This window comes from Maniola hyperantus, chromosome 21 (genome assembly GCF_902806685.2).
Source record: "Maniola hyperantus chromosome 21, iAphHyp1.2, whole genome shotgun sequence".
NCBI lineage: Eukaryota > Metazoa > Arthropoda > Insecta > Lepidoptera > Nymphalidae > Maniola > Maniola hyperantus.
In genome coordinates, this window is record NC_048556.1 from 4,394,051 (window position 1) to 4,412,337 (window position 18,287).

Here is an 18,287-nt window from a genome sequence, read left to right on the forward strand (position 1 = left end):
CCGCTCAAGTCAATCAAGAAGGCACGTAATAAACAGTTATTCAATGATCAATGCAATGTTAGGGTTGCCGCCCGTCTTATAATTCCCCGATTTTGAGGATATCCTTACCATTTCATACTATGACGTGATGTAATTAAACTAATTATTATTTTTCCTAACATGTTTGGCCATATGTTCTTTGATTGGTAGTTTTTTTTAACTAACCATCGTCCTAGCATTTGATCTACAGCATCAGGTCTGCTATATAGGCTTCAAGAAGGCTTCAAGTTTTTAAAAGTTTAATAAGATGACTCTGATTTTTTTGATTTAAAACAAATTTAGAATTAGATGTTGGCAACCCTATCATTAGGAGACAACCGCGATGGCAACATAAATCCGTCAAACCCTCATTTCTGCTTCCCACAGCCCCGTACAGTGCACCATAGTTAATTTGATACGAACCACTTTGAGCTTTATTGCTTCATCAATAAAGACTGTAATACTAATAAAAATTGCATCTCGTAAAATCGTTAAGCTTGCTGTACTAGTTTAAGACCAATTGGCTCGTATTAGCACAGATTTATATGCTATAATGATGCCACTGGAACTAGCATCTCGGCTTCGTAATTAAGTAAACTATTTACAGAGAAAAGATAGCTCCTACATACCTACCTACTTGTTAATTACAAGAAATCTTTACAATATTGATGATCCACTTACTCGAAGACTGAAGTATCAATGATCTAACATTTCGAATGTAAAGTAGTAAATTATTATAATCATAATTTCAATGTTTATTATGATTGGGGCTTTGGTGTAATTGGCACATGAAATTAAATTGACTATTGGAATTATTATAAATTACACAACTCGATTAAAATTTCCATAGATAAGTAGGTAAGGCGAATTTAACAACTTACATCAATTAAATATGATTTTACAATTATCTAGACTAATATTATGAAGAGATGAAGTTTATTTGTAGGAAGTAATCTCTGGAACTACTGACCCGATTTTGAAAATTCTTTCACCAGTAGAAAGCTACATAATTCTTGAGTGACATAGTCTATACATATTTTATTTTCAAATAATTAGAAATCCCTGCGAAAATTGTTATAAGTTACCCGTGTGAAGCCGGGGCGGGTCGCTAACTCGCTAGTTGCAAAATAAAGACGTTTCTAGACAGATTTATACTAATAAAAACTGACAGAATGTCTTTACAGTTTATTCATTAGTTAAATCCTAATATTTAGCGATAGAGAAATCGGTGATAAGCGAATTCTTTAATCAGGTAGGTAACAATCAGCGATGATCTTTCATCTAAGAGTATATTAGGCCTTTACAGCCGTACAAAAATTGCCGTAGTGGTCGGTGTTTCACGACCACATGGCGGGGTATTGGTAAAGTTTTCAACTAGCAATAATCGCACCTCGGATTGACCTCATTGGTTACGATATTGCCTCTGCGCAAAGTTAACTCGAACAAAACACTGCCAAGCTATTATACATCTTTAGTGACACAAACTTTAGCGAGAAGTTAATGTACCGTGGCGCCATCTGTTGAGAAAAGGTGAAACACAAATGTAATGTGTAAATTTTCTGCAACAGGTTTCTGTCCCTCCGTCTCCTGAATTTACGAACGTGTTTTTTTTATTGGGGCTCGAGTTTTTTACATTTGACTTTACCGAAAATCTTTTCAAACATGAATTGTTTTTAAATTATCACGGAAATAATACATTTATGCAACATTATAGCTTCACTTGAGTGCTGTTAATGTTTCATTGCGTCATAGAGAAGTAGGTATAGCTAATTTCTTTAATCGAATTTAGCATTAGCTGACAGCCCAAGGTAGTATTGACGTAAGATGCGATCAAAATAAGCGCACTGAAATGAACCATGACTAAATTGATGCGTGCAATCAGCAAACATGATATAATGCATGCATGATCTGGGATCACAATCACCTTGTTCAAACCAGGAAATAGATTACTGAGGCAATGCAATCCAAATACCCAACGACAACAACTACTAAAAAACTTTCGAAAGACTGAATAACCACAAAATAAGCTAAACCACAAAATATGTGCCTAAAGTTTGCAAAAGTCTGATGAAGCATCCAAGTTACGAAAAATATTACTATTTTGAAGCTATGTGTAATGTAAGTTTGTTTCGTGATTTATGAATTACAGCAATATGAGTATATCTACACGTTTTTTAATAAGTGCTTCAAAAACGGCCTGAAAAATAAAAGCAAAATAATATTTTAGCGTTTAATAGATTTAAAATATTTGACTTTATTTCAAACTAGCTGATCCGCCCCGGCTTCGCTCGGATGGAGTTTAGAAAATTGAGGGGGAGGTTGAATTAAATTTTTCTCTCCGTTCATCCTCGTACTTCAAGAAATATTACAAAAAAAGAATTAGCGAAATCGGTTCAGCTGTTCTCGAGATTTGCGATGAGCAACACATTTAGTGATTCATTTTTATATTATAGAAAGATTAGTCAAACTTTTAGGCTTATTGCTTAGGTGTTTTTTTTTAAATAGATATAGCGAGCAAACGAGCAGGCGGGTCACCTGATGTTAAGTGATTACCGCCGCCCATGAACATTTGCAGCACCAGAGGAGCCGCCGATGCGTTGCCGGCCTTTTAGGAATTTGTTGGTCCGCCCCTTGAAAAACCCCATGTTTTACTTTCTTTTACTTTCATCATCATCATCAGCCTGTGGACGTCCACTGTTGGACATAGGCCTTCCCTAAGGAGCGCCACCACACCCGGTTCTCAGCCTTCCTCATCCAACCACTTCCCGCCAGCCTCTTTATATCGTCGGTCCATCGTGCTGGAGGCCGGCAATTCTTCCTTTTCAAAAGCCTACTAAAAACTTACGGTTATGCCATCGTAAGTAATTTGCTTCTAAATGGATTGTTACTGTGACTGATCAATCACAATTTATTTGTAATCTAGCAAACTATTATAATGATATACTACTAACGCATACACATACATCATAGTGAATGTGATTGGTCAAATTAATGTTGGCATGGCACGGGCCGATTCGAGATTAAGAATTATTTGCATTCTGCTAAGTAGACCAACTAGTAGGCTCGTTACTGCTAACGAAATTGATCTCAATTCTACATTACCAATTTAAAAGTTGACCTATATGGGAGTAGTTTGGCTCTAGAGATTTGAATAAACTATGGTAGCTTTGTAAACTACTTCATAGTTTAGTGAAAAAGAGGTGGGTTTCAACTGAATACAAACTAAAAAATTGAAGTCCTTTTTTAAATTCGGTTTCTAATTTCGTATACTCTATTGTAGTTATTTCAGTCTGAACCACCGCGATTCTGATAGGTTAATTAAATCAAAACTTCAACTTCGACTTGAGAAAATAAATGAATTTATTATGATGCAGTAATTCTAATAGAAGCGTATTAGGTAATTAACAATTTGATGCTTTAAAATTACAAAAATTTCTTTGAGACACACAATATAAAAGAAAAAAAGAAGAATAAAACATGCGTTGTCTTCAGAAGTCGAGATTATGTACTAATTTTGACTACGAGACTCATGAAAACCATAAACACTTTATCTAATCAATGGCCAGGGGCATGTACAGATTAACACACGTGCGTTTGTGATCGAGTGCAGCTGCATTTTATCATGGGGCTCTATACAAAACATAATTATTTACTATCCCTTCTTTACAAGCGGGAACATAAAAGTACCGAGCCAATTGCCATTAGCTGAGTTTCAAATACACTTAATAAAATGAATGGCTTTTATACTTTATGAATTTGTAGTTTTGAAAGACTGTAATAATTAGTGGATTTTTTTTGTATAGTTATCATCATCATCATCATCATCAATAAATCACCCGGCTCACTACTGAGCACGTAGTCCGGTCAATTTAAATATAAAAATAGTGGTCAAATAAGAAAACATCCTTCTCAATCTGAGGGAAGACCCGTGCTCTTCGAGGTGGCGATGGGTTGAGCATGATGATGATTATTATGAATTGCGATGACAGCATTACGAAAAATAATGATCTTAATGATATACTCGGAGCTGAGATAAAACCAATCGTACCTGTCAGTCTTAATTGTTGTGAAAGTACTTTTATTAAAACTTACAACACAACGAATGCACACTAAATGATATTAACAATCATTAGGGTACCTACCTATCAACTTGGGATAGCTTTCCTCTAAGCTTTCTATTATTATTATCTTAATTAGTCATACGCGCGTCGATAAACGAAAATAATGTGAGAATACTTTCATTTCTCATGAGAAATGGTAGGTATTCAATCATACTATACCGCTTAGTTGTAAATGTCTTTTGTCGCAGGAACTTCATTACCTGAAACAAAAAATATATAATTAATTACTTTGCCCACACTTACAATTTCGTTTAGTTCAAAACAAAATACAAAATAATGAAGTTAACATATCCATTGTAACATCAAAAAACTCGACGTTCAAATTCAAAGGTCAATTTTAAATTACGACCCTTGAAGTTTAGTGGACTGTATACAAGCATGTATTGTTTCCCTAAAGGGCCTAAAGGTTCAAGCACTGACTATAGCCATAGTAATTATTGAGCAAACAATCAATGTAAGTTTCCAATTCCACTGCTGATTTAGTTATGTTTACACGACTTCTCACAGCGGTACCTACAATAGCAATGTATATTTAGCATTACCTTACAACGTATGAATAAACATGTTCTCCGAACCACGTACGGGAGGCAGGTGCATCGGAATTCAATATTCAAACAATACGTATTTGAACGAAAGTACCGAACAGTATTGCTTTTGTTTAGTAAGAACACGGGAATAATGTTACTGTACCATAATATGAAGTTAATCATTTGAACGACGTATTTCCGTCAACAAATGACCAGTTGAACAAACTTACAAAGTTACATATTTACTTTGGAAATTTACCTAAGAGAGTGTAGAATATTATAAATAAAGATGTACAGTAAATATATCTTACGATGTACTAGATTTACCCGTAATTATTATTATTATAAACTAGATCTGACAAGCTACAAGCTATAAAGATTTTCACGTCAGTTTTGTATATAATTAGCAATAAGAGCTACAAACTAGAACGTTGGCAGATGCTAAATTAAAACTAGAATATTCTACTATGCAACTAGATCAAAGATCTATTTTTGTTTTTATTTCTCTAATAATATCGACAAATATCTATAACTATTGATCTGTAATAATAGAACACTTAAATATGATCACAGCCGGACCCGGATGCTAACATCCGTATAAACTTTAATCCATTTTAACTAACGTACCTCATAACACATACAAAACAAACAAAATGTAATGTAACTACAATGACTCGTCAAATAAGAGTATGTATCAAATTATCTCATCATCTAGTTAAAGGATTGATGGACAGAGAAATGACAGTGATAATGAAGTAATGATGTACTGCATCAGCGAAATGCAAAACACGATGATCTAACCATAAGCATGGCGTTACACAACCGACAATTATGATTATTGCGGTCGGCAACATCGGCAGATTGCAAGATTGATGGGTGAAAAACCAGATGCGGTTAAGAAAAAGAACATAGAAAAACATTATACACTGACAGTACTACTTAGACGAAATAAATACAGTATTTTCATTTCGTCTGTAAAAAATTCATTGCAAATATCTTGAATTTCATATGGATATAACAAATGTACAATATGTATATCACAGGAAAATTAAACGTGCTACGTATTAAGTTATAATTACAAAACAACATGAAACAATTATTGGACTTGTATAGAAGAGTCAAAGAAGAGATGAAAAATTTTAAGAACGACATATTAATAAAAATGTGTGAAATACACAAGATACAAAGTAACACGAATCCAAAAAAATCGAATGTTATATTAATTCAAATTTTAACATCGAAATCTCAATTAAATGTGTGAAATATACAAGCTAGATAGTAGCACACAGATATTGAATAACACAAAGTCATTAGATCGTGAAATCATCTCAACGATATGACTAACGAAATACGCAACTCAAACAACCTTCAAACAGATTTGAAGGGAAACTGCAATTTGCTTACAAAATTGACTTCGTAGATTTTATGCTCGGTTGATGAACAAAGAATTAAGAGCGTATAATTTTATTATAATTACAGTGTATGTAATAGAACTGTAATTGGACACTCGAGAAGCTTTGAGACCTTGAGCTTACAAGAACAATGCTTTTTATATGCAATGATAATAATAATTTAATTTACAAAAAGAAGTGACGTGATCTCAAAAGCTTGTACTCTAAAATTTAATGATTCCAACCTTGATATTTTAAGTGTTATTATAAATAAATGTACTTAATGCTACGGCAATTGAATCTTGACAATAATAAGTATCTAATTTTGATATGCCAATCTATAGGTCAGTCTTGGACACTTTTATTATCACAAGTATTAAAACAACCATAGAATTAGGATAAGAATTATTATTTCCAACATCCATGAAAACAACAGCTATTTAAAAGGTCAGTGTCAGTATTGACATATCAATTACTCCGCAACGGAGAATTGCAGATGTTTGAATTAGCATTTCATTACAAACACAAGGCGGGTTTATTCACCTCGTCTAAAAGTAAAATTACATCCAATCATCCTCCTCCCACATTATTTACTAATGTATTACGATCCTCGAACAGCGTAGTAACATCCCACGAGCCTGTATGAAATACTAAATCATAATGCGTGTGACGAAATCAATTATATTCTAATTACGGACACAGAAACACACATATGGAATTAACAGTTGCATATGGGTTTTGTTTTAGAGATTACAGAACATTACAATTGTGGTAACTAATCAATATAGACACTAAAGATTTTTTAATAAGGTTTATTAAATTTAAGTGTGATAGTATAGTGGTTACTATTTTGGCCTTCAATTCAGGGAGTCCAGAGTTAAGCTAGTCAATATTATCAATATTAATATTATAAAGACGTAAAGTTTGTAAGTTTGTTTGTAGGAAGTACTCTCTGGAACTACTGAACTGATTTTGCAAATGATTTCACCAGTAGAAAGCTACATTATACCTGAGTGACATCAGAGCCCTTATTATAAATGCGAAAGTAAGTTTGTTTGTTGGTTTGTCCCTCAATTACGTCGCAACAGTGCAACGGATTGACGTGATTATTTGCATGGGTATAAAATAAGGACCTGGAGAGTGACATAGGCTACTTTTTATCCCGGAAAATTAAAGACTTCTCACGGGATTTTTAAAAAACCTAATTCCACGCGTCGCGGGCATCAGCTAGTAGGTTATAATTTTTTTCAAAAAAATTAGAGATCCCTACGAAAATGGTGATAAGCTATCCGTCCATCCGTGCGAAGCCGGGGCGGGTCCTAGCGATATTTAATAAAATATGAATACTCGTTACATTATTTCAATACTTTAATTTAACGGTAGCTATTCCAACAGATGAAAAAGTGAGAGGAGGCTTAAGTGCTTCTGTTGATGTCAGTAAAACGAGATTAGAACGATCAAAGAAAATTGTTATACTTTACGAAACTTATTTATCCGTAACCAAAGATACAACGTTACTTCTGTGTTCCAAATTGGACAACTCATTTCATCATGGCCGATGCAAATCCATTTATCTATATTCTATGCTAATAACTGCAACAATATTGTTTAATAACAAATGAGGAAATTTTGGTAATAAATTAAATAACACACATAATTACTTATTAGGTATAATTTTGTTTTGAAATTTATCTTATCTTGTCATTTAAATTAGATAATTTCCTTTGATTAGATTGGATGGATTTAATAATAAATATCACGTAGGTAACAGACCACCATTTCTTGAAGTACGCTAGTACGTATGTAGGTGTCAAACGGTGCGTTAATCCCGCGCTATTATTAATGTAGTCTATATCACGTATGTGTTACACACCCAAGGATACGAATTTGTTTACAAATTTTCAAATTACAATGATCAATTTTAAGAATAAAAATTAGTACGAATGTTGGGAACGCCCATATTGAACAGATTATAATATGATTTACATTCCGTAGTGTGAAATAAGCTTCAGGTTTGCCTGTCTGGACTTTTATAATATCTTTGATAATTACATACAAAACGATGAAAATATAATACTAAGTGGAAACAGCAGTAGCGTACTTTCAAGTACAGACTTATAACATTTTTATTGACACATAAAAAACTTGACCTTATAATAAAAGAGGAAGCATTCTTCAAACGCAAAGTTGTTAACGATTAAAACATCATACAACTTGTTAGTTGTTATAGCGTGAGATCACCGACGCGATATGACTCATACAATTCTATTAATTTCGCGCACATATTTCTGGTTGTCGACTTAAATGCCATTGACCTATTTCAGCGTAATATTAATTCAACTGTTATTACCGGTGTCGAACCAACAAATTATAATAGTGCATTAGAATTATCGTTTACCATTCAAATTAATAACATGAATGCCAGATTAGATATTAAACTTGCTACTAATCAAAGTTGAGAGGAAAGTCCATCACTAATCGAGTTTAATAGGTTCGATTTATTAGAAACGGTGGTTGGTATTGGCATTTGTAAAAGGTTTAAATCAGGCAATTTCCCGTTCATAATTATTAATGCAATGTCACAATAGTGTCTAATGAAACGTAGAAATTAAAATTGTACACATAATTGTAGTCAACTACCTACTAATTTCCAACATTTGCATGCCAAAATGGCAGAATAAGAACTGTCACGATTAATCGTATCTAGCTGATAACTCATACTAGCTGATACCCCTGATTTTGCTTTTTTTTAATCCCGTGGGACTTCTTAGATATTTTTCTGCGATAAAAAATTCCCAGAGTCACTGTCAAAGTCTTTTAGTATATCCATGCAAAAAATCACGTTGAATGACAAGCAAACAAACAAATTTTCGCATCTATAATCATCATCATCATCATCATCAGCCTGTGGACGTCCACTGTTGGATATAGGCCTTCCCTAAAGAGCGCCACCACACCCGGTCCTCAGTCTTCCTCATCCAGCCACTTCCCGCCAGCCTCTTTATATCGTCGGTCCATTTATAATATGAATAATGATTTCAGCAAATCAAACTTACGACATATTAAAATTTTAATCTTCTATACATATAAATCGCCTTGTCTTGGATAAAAGAGCATAATATAGACGTAAGTCATGATCATTGTAGAGCTATAAGTTATAACACGGGAAGAAATGAAACAAGTATAATATGTATCTATTAATTTTATCATTTCCAGATAAATAAAATAGATACAACGACTTCGAAATAAAATAGATACAACGACCTTAGCGGACACGTGCCAGCAATAATGAGAAGGCTTTTAACAATATTGACAGGAACCGGTTCGCTTTCGTTCATATTCAAAAGCTGCCACTTTTCACTGCAGATTCATCATCATCATGATCGACCCATCGACGGCTCACTACAGAGCACGGGTGTCCTCTCAAGGTGAGAAGGGTTTGGCCATAGTCTACCACGCTGGCACACACCTTTGAGAACATTATGGAGAACTCTCAGGCACGCAGGCGTCCTCACGATGTTTTCCTTAACCGTTAAAGCAAATAATATTTAACTACTTAAAACGCACATAACTCCGAAAAGTTAGAGGCCGGGGTCGAACCCCCGACCTCCGATTAGAAGGCGGCCGTCTTAACCACTAGGTTATCACTGCAGATTAAAATATGATCTATAATACTGTTTCTCTACTATACTCCATCCACGGGAAAAAAATAGTATAGGGCTCTCTCTGTGACCGAGACGAAAATCTGAGTGGGTGTTAACCATTTTGAGCCACCAACCAATCACAAACATATTTTCAAAAAACCTTCGACGCTCAATTCGAAAATATTTTCAAAAAATTCAAAATTCAATTCTAAAACATAGTTTCGTTTGTAATTGGTTGGTGACAGATTTTTGTCTCAGTCATTTGTATGGGATTACGTAACAGAGAGAGCGCTACACTAACTTCTTTCTGCGGATAGAGTATGGATAGGGTTATTTTACCAACTTGTGGTTTAACAGATATTACGCAAAAAGTTAACTTAAATTTTATTATTGGTGTGGAAATAAATCGAAAAGGTAAACAAACAAATAAATTAATTAATATACTTACTCATATTACTCAATGAATAATCATAGATGAATAATTTAGAAGTAAAAAATGTTTCACAAGTCATTCGACATAATTTGAAATAGATGAGAAAAGAAAACTATCTCAACGGATCGCTTGGATAATCTGTTTGTCACCGTTTATTTAGAAACTATGGAAATTTTAAAAAGCTGAGAAAAGATAACAATCTAAACAGTCACAGAACCGGTAAGATTAATTAATATTTTACGTATGAGTATTATATGCTAGATCAAATGACTATAACGTTAACTGCCACTTTAGTACAAGATTTATTGCAAATGCTAACTTGCAAAGCCGGCTGAGGTAATTTCCAAAAGGGAATCATTAATAGCACCATATACCTAGTAATAAAGAAGAAATGTCTACAGCACTAAGTGCCATATTACCATCTTTATAACACGTAGTAAAGTAAAATGCGAAGCCACAACATGTTATTATGCCACCCGACGACACACGACATATTAGCGTATGATTAGTGTGTTTCTAGGTAAAGAAACAAGATAACACTATTTGATTAGCCTTAAAACTAGTTGCGTAGAGTCTTTGGACCAAGTGACGTGTTATGATTTCAGCTCATAAGTAACGCTTTCTCAATAATAACAATATATTAGGAAGTAATCTTAAGATCTATACATATAATAAGAAGCCACTTTCAATAAAGATAATAATTAGCAATACTGACATATGTCACGTAGACGTGAAAGTATGATATGATAGATAAGTCACCGAACTTCTTATTCAAATATATTATGTCTTGAAGATGATTAGATATGGAACGAATGTAGACAGACCTATCATGATATATGAGACAAATAACGCTTACCGACTGATCACGAAATCTCTACATTTAAATGTAAAGTGATGAAACTTTTAAGTCATATGAAAGTCCTGTGCAACACTTGGGTGGAAAAAAGCATCGAAAACATTGCTGGACAATAACCAACTATAGACACTGAGAAATGCGGAAAGGAGGGCGATTGACTGATGGAGTGGAGAGAGAAAAGAAAATTTCAGGAGTTCAGGATTGAAAATAACCTAATTCTAACTGCCTTCGATGGAGAAGGCTTGAAAAAGGAAAGCCCCATATAATGATTGTGTTGGTAATAGTATATCTAAAGCGGCCGACAAATAACATACCAAGACTACTGATAAAAGAACATATACACTAAACATTATGAAATGAATTTATTAAGATTCCTATCAAAGACATGGCAAATATTATAAAACATAGAGATACATCGGGAAGCTTGCGTAACAGCCCTATCGATGTTTTATTGAAGATCAATGCAATCGATAATATAATGAAATAGATAAAGTATTGAATAGCGGTCAACGCTCCACCACGAAATAGGAACTAAAGCATCTAGTACATATTGAATTAAGGCCAAGTGCGTTTGTCATATCACACGCGCGCTGTAAAGTGCATGCTCTTATTAAACGTTCTTAACGCGAAAACTTGAATGACTTCAACTGGGATTTAGGTTTTATAAAAATCCCATGGCAACTCTTTGATTTTCCGGGATAAAATAAAAGTAGTCTGTGCCCATCCCTGGAAGCCAAGCTAACTCTGTACTAAATGTCATCAAAATTTCGTTAAACGGATGGGTCGTGAAAAGTAACAGACAAACAAAAAGACACACTTTCGCATTTACAATATTAGTACAGATTAGAATAATAATGTTCTTAATCAAACAAAACAAATTACCTGATTGTACCTTTTTGTAAATCTTTCAAGACTAACAGAGCAATCAAACGTCGTTATTACACGGCGCAACGCAATAATATTTAGTAAATTTATATAAGTGTATCTGTATACTTCTGAATGATTTTAATAGAAACACTCAATGTAAATATAAAACATTATCAATGAAATAGTGTAGTATTGTTTAATTTAATTCAAGTAAACATGGAATTGAGTTTTCAGGAAGGCGATGGTATTTACACGTTTATTAAACGCCTACGTCTGTCAGGCGCTAGTAAGAGCCTCGTAGGTCTCAATACGGTTCGACTCGGGCGGTTGACTGCGGTAGGGCATAAACTAAGTGGTTCGTTAAGGCACTGCTTGCAAAATTCACTCTTCATTGTTATTGACGTTTACAGTACAATTGCAAAATGGAGAACTGCTATAATCAATTATAGTCGAATTCAGTTCATAGGGCTATAATATGTTGATATTCTCATAAATAACTTCCAAGCATGTTTCAAAGTTTGCGCTGAATTTTTGTAGTAAGTTTATTAATTTAAATCTCTAGTGTAGCACCGGATAAACTTATACGTTTTAGCTCTGATCCTTGTTATTACAATCTTATAACCTCCTCCATTTGAAGTCCAAAAATACTAAAAATATCAATCTCGAACTATGGCATAACTATCGATATAAATGGCAAGATATGCCCAAGCGAACAAAGCGAACAAAAGGTAAGTTAAAACAAGCGGAGTCTCAAAAAATGTCTACCGCATAAAAATATAGTCTACCACTTAATGCATCCTAATCCGTCAAACCACATATCATGTTCATCACATTAATGCCTTCAATGTTGTTACCCTCAACACTTTCACGTCCCTGATACCTTTCCATATTGTTATTTTGTTTTTGGAATCATCTGTTACGTCACTAACTACTTGTGAGTTAACGTGGTTAGAGATAATCTGGTGATGGCATCGTTTTGGTAGTTATTCAAACGGAAATTTTATATAGTTATTGTATTTTAAATTAAAAAAAGAGACAGCTTATAGTCCCTTTCTAGGTTTTCTGATATATTCAAATATGTAAATTATACACAAGATTAAACTAAATTTTAAATCAAAAACAACAAACGCCGCGCTACACCAAAGCCTATCTTACATTTTGAGGATGATTCGTGCCGAAACTAAACCATTCGTACCAACGTATATAATTAGAAAACATTGAGTTAATGAAAGATATGAGACCGGGTATCATCCATAAGGCCCATTCAGTCATTTATGCCTGCATAAAAGAGAAAGTCCCAAATTACAAGAGCGGAGCAAAATTCAAAGTGATTTAGGGCTTCACAACAAAAAGGAGGTTTAGGTTAATTGAGGCAAATTGGTCAATCGGTTGGGAAATCATTGTTTCTCTTAACCTCTACTTAAAAAGAAACTGCCGAACCTCGACCTGAACGAGTGTTTGCGCGCAAATGGCTGAACATTATACCGTAAGCACAATTGGAAAATAATAAGGCAAAGTGTTTGCCCACTGTTTCGGTAAAACAGAAGTAGGCTTTAGAAAGTTAAACGATATAAACTTTATCTCTTTGAAAATAATAGACTTCCAAGAATATTTACTTTTTGATGGAAATGTGCTGATGAGCTTTGATCTTGCGTGTATATTAAAGCAAATTAATGACTAACACCTGTCACACTTATTTTAATGAACTTAAGTTCAACAAACGGTGCAAAAACATAAAAAATATTGGAGCCTTATTACACTTTGAATATTAACACGCGATACGCGATATCGTGATCCTGTAACTAAGAAATATCGATGGTATTGACTATTGACAGTATCGCTATGTATCCGGATGCTCTTGAAATCCGGCGATACCAGAATCGCGATACGGTATTGATAGTGTCACAACCCCTGATGGCATAGAAAATTATTAGCTTTGTCTAGGACTAAATCGAGAGGTTTTGTTAGCAAGTCGGCCCATTCGCAACTCGTCCAATTCGCAGCTCGTCCCATTCACACCCATCTATCTGATTTTAGAATCCAGTGTCTTTCAAATGGTTCTGTAGAAACTTCGTTCTAGTTATGAGCCATATTATGCCATATGATATATTTTTGCCTCGGACATTTACCTACCCAGGAATGTACTATTTGCGACACTACCGACAACTACAATTTACGACTCGGGACACCGAGGAAATCGATTATTATTGCTGCATCGATAAATCTAGCCGAGAACATTCGAATTCGGATTCGAATTTACATCTATATTGCTATTAGTTTGTGTGGAATATCGCCCGGAAACATATCTTATAATTTAACGACATTCTTAAAAAGAAAGGGAAAGCATAGGAAATAGTCGATTTCGACTACGGAAATTTTTAGGAAATATTGTTATTTAGTTAATCAATATATTCGATATCAGTTTCACTTTGGAAAGTTGCATTATTTTAGTGCATTTCAACTGCACATTTTTTTACTTTTACAACTGCCCAATAATTGTATCAGAACGAGATTCAGTAGGTACATCATGCTTTTATGAATTTCACATATAGGTACTGATTCTTAAAATATTTTTTGTTATATCTTGCTGTATAGAAGCAGGCGTTACTTTGCGGAAGTCCATGATATACAATGAACCAAAAGCTTAATTTGCTGTAATCCGCTGAAACAGGTCGAATCTGTATGGTGCAACATGCAGCATGCGAAATGCACCGCCCGCCCTCCCACTGCTAAACATGCAGGAAGAAGCAGCCACCAGGCAAGCAATACGCACCACCACCACGCAGCATCACACAAATCGACGCACGTTTCGCCCCGACACCGGACCATATAGATTCGACCTGTTTCAGCGGATTACAGCAAATTAAGCTTTTGGTTCATTGTTTTATATCTTGCTGGTTATTTTCGGTAGGAAATTCATTCCGAACCAATGGTAGGTTTATTTGGCGATTCAGAATCACTATTAAAAGTTTATATGAATAAAAATCTTAATAAAATTTCTATACGATCGGTATACTTCCACCAATTTTAAGGAAATCGAGCATCTCTAAATGAGGCAAAGCGGGAATCGAACTCTTTTCTGAAAAAAATGCTTTTACATGTGTGTTGACCGTTGACTGTTGAGTGGTCAATATAATATAACACATTAGCTACGCCGTAATAACGCAAGAGAGGTGGCCTTTTTAAGGAAATTCCTCGTGTTCATTTCTTAATGCGCCTATACAAGTCGTTGTTCCGTGGAGCGTAACAAATTTTCTAGTGCGTCGGTGGTCGCGTTTTACAGCCTCTCCGACAGGAACAGTTTTTGTCCTTTACTCATTATGGTTTCGCGGTATTCTATCGCAATCTGACTCACCGCCTGTGTACGTGTTCCTCCATAATAGCAAAACTTGCGGACGTATACCTACTCAGAATTGTTCAAATTTTATAATGATATGTTTTTTGTCGAAACTTACTTATTTTATTAGGGTTGCGTACCTCAAAATGAAAAAAGGAACCCTTATAGAATCAATCAATCCGTTGTCTGTTGAGAAACTTTTAGGGTATACTGTTGACCTAGAATCATGCTTGGCAGAGTACTCGTAGCCTAGTCTTATAGCACAAGTAAAGGGAAAAATCCGAAAAACGCAAATTTGTGGTTCCATTATTACAAAAAATTAAAGATTTGTGTTTATGAAATAATTACTGTACGGCGCTATACGGCATTAACTTGCAAGTTTTTACATTATGGTTTGAGATTTCTTACACGATAGTGCGGAACCCTTCTTGTGCGAGTCCAACTCGCACTTAACCGGTTTGTATTCTACTAACGACCGCTCATGGCTTCGCTGGGGATTTTTGAAAATCCGGCCTTATTATTCCTTGTCTAAATTATAAAGGGAACCTCCGAGCACAACTTTCTAGGTCCAAAGGTTGGGGATAGGCATTGATGATTCAGTCGGGAAGTAATTTCTTCAATCAGAGTCTTTTCTTTTTAAAGTATATTTAGATCGGTATTTTTACTACGACTACTCTAGTAGTAGTTTCTGAAAAGTGAGAGCTATTATACTAAGTAGAAAACATAAGACGCTACGTCTTAGGCCAAAGTGTTTCAGAAACTCTTGGATCAAATTGCCAGGGTTTGTGCTATGTCTACGTCTACGTCTACGTCATTCGCAAATCAAGCTGGGAATTTTTCAGTAAAATGTGGGACTTTTTCTATTAAGTAGGTACAGTTAAAGAAGTGCCATCTGCATGAAATTAAAACCCCAAACGAATGATAATAGTTTATTGACATTACCCGCAGTCAGCTATAATCTTACCACCATGTGTGGTTGGAAACATGATACGTCATTGTTTTGATAGGACAGGGATAACTGTATTATTTATAGTCTATGCTCTACACAGTATTATATAGGAGGAAAAACTAGCTGAAATCAAGGGACACCTTTCCATAATTTTTTCAAAGGTGTGTGAGTGTGAAGTCTGTCAATCCGCCAGCGTGATGGAACGTGGCCAAAATCATTCTATAAGGTCTTGGATTGTAGTAATAAAATGATGTGATGTTTTGTACAGCGGTAGTTTATATGGCTAGAATTCATTATTAAAGAGAATAATTTAAAAAAAAAACATGATTTTTATTTATTTTTAACATAAACGACACGCTGCGCTGTACGTACGGAAGGTGATTAATGACGTCACAAAGCATAAACTACCGCTATACAAAACATCACATTATTTTATTTCTACAGTCCGAGACCCTATTCTGAAAAGAGACCCGGACTTAGTGATACTGATAGGCCAGGGCAGATTTGATGATTATAGTGTTGATGATACTGAAGGTACTTTTTCTTTGAGAAAGACGAAGCATAGCGCTTCGGGAGGTCTTATAGAGAATGTGGTGAAGCCAAAGTTCATGTCCCCAAGCGCAGCTCAATGAACTACAATTAGTTTTAACTTCCCAACAGAGGATGTGACGCAAACATTTAATAGAATCATAATCAGCATCACATTGTCAATAGTTCCCATGTCATATCTCAAAAGCATCGGAGTTCAGTATGTGACATAACATGAGAGAAAGCGTGTAACCAATCATCATCAATCCATCGACGGCACACTACTGAGCACGGGTCTCCTATCAGAATGAGAAGGTGGCCTATCACGCTGGCCAAGTGCGGATTGGCAGACGTCACACACTTTTGAGAACATTATGAAAAACTTTCAGGCATGCAGGTTTCCTTACGATGCTTTCTTTCATCGTAAAAGCAAGTGATATTTAGTACTTTATAACGCACATATTAGCTCCGAAAAGTAAGAGGTTCGAGCCCGGGATCGCAAATCAACAACCCCCCGAAGAGAAGGCGGACGTCTTAACCACTAGTTTAAATATCTAGACAATATATTATAGACTCATAATCAGCATCACATTATCAATAGTTCCCATGTTATATCTCAAAAGCATCGCAGTTCAGTATGTGACATAACGTGAGAGAAAGCGTGTAACCAATAATTCGACATAATGCAACTTCAATTACAGCATGAAATTGTGCAATTGCGAAATTTAACAAAAAAAAAAACCAAAACTTTAACAAAAGTGCGACTCAGACTCGCGCACCGAGGGTTCCGTTCCGTACTCAGGTATTTTTTCGTCATTTTGCCCGATAAATGAAAAACTATTATGCATATCTGTCTTAGAATGTACAGGTAAAGCCCTTTCATATGATACCATTCTTGGTATAGTAATCTTACTTTTTAACACATTTTTTTGTGATGTAACTACAAATTCACATTTTTCGGATTTTTCCCTTAACGCCTGCTATAAGACCTACCTACCTGGCAAATTTCATGATTCTAGGTCAACGGGAAGTTCCCTGTAGGCTTCTTGACAGACAGACATACAGACAACTAAGTGATCCTATAAGGGTTCCTTTTTCCTTTTGAAGTACGGAACCCTAAAAACATAAACAAGTGTCTATCGAACGATGCCAACGGTATATTAAGTGTTGTTTTAAGTCTGTATTCGCAAATAATTTCTACGAATTGTAATGCTAAGTAACGAAAATACGACAACTTTCTATGACTCTCGTGATCGTATTTTTGGAACATATAATTTGGTTACATACTTATTACTTTTCGTGAATAAGCATTAACTCATGCTTACATCTTCATGCACTAATATCAATTGTCTTCGGATTTAATTAGATGACTCGCTCCAGCTTCACACGGATGGCTTTAAAATTAAACTAAGATCTGATGCCCGCGACTTCACCCGCATGATAAAAAAAATCCGGGATAAAAATAGTCTGTCACTCTCCAGGTCCTTAACTACATCCCATGCAAAACATTACTTCGATCCGTTGTGACGTGATTGAAGGACTACCAACAAACCAATAAACCAACAAACAAACACACTGTCGTATTCATAATTTATGTCCCCTACGAGTGCTAAGTA

The 18,287-nt window shown here is 35.0% G+C and overlaps 1 protein-coding gene and 1 non-coding gene across 4 annotated transcripts in view; both read right to left on the reverse strand.

The window, feature by feature from the left end:
* The window catches only part of klar (klarsicht), a 351,127-nt gene that overhangs the window by 66,984 nt on the left and 265,856 nt on the right, over nucleotides 1–18,287 (reverse strand). The window lies entirely within an intron of this gene.
* LOC117992632 (U4 spliceosomal RNA) lies at nucleotides 1,315–1,453 on the reverse strand. Its single transcript, XR_004675078.1, has one exon. It is a non-coding gene; the product is annotated as a U4 spliceosomal RNA (small nuclear RNA).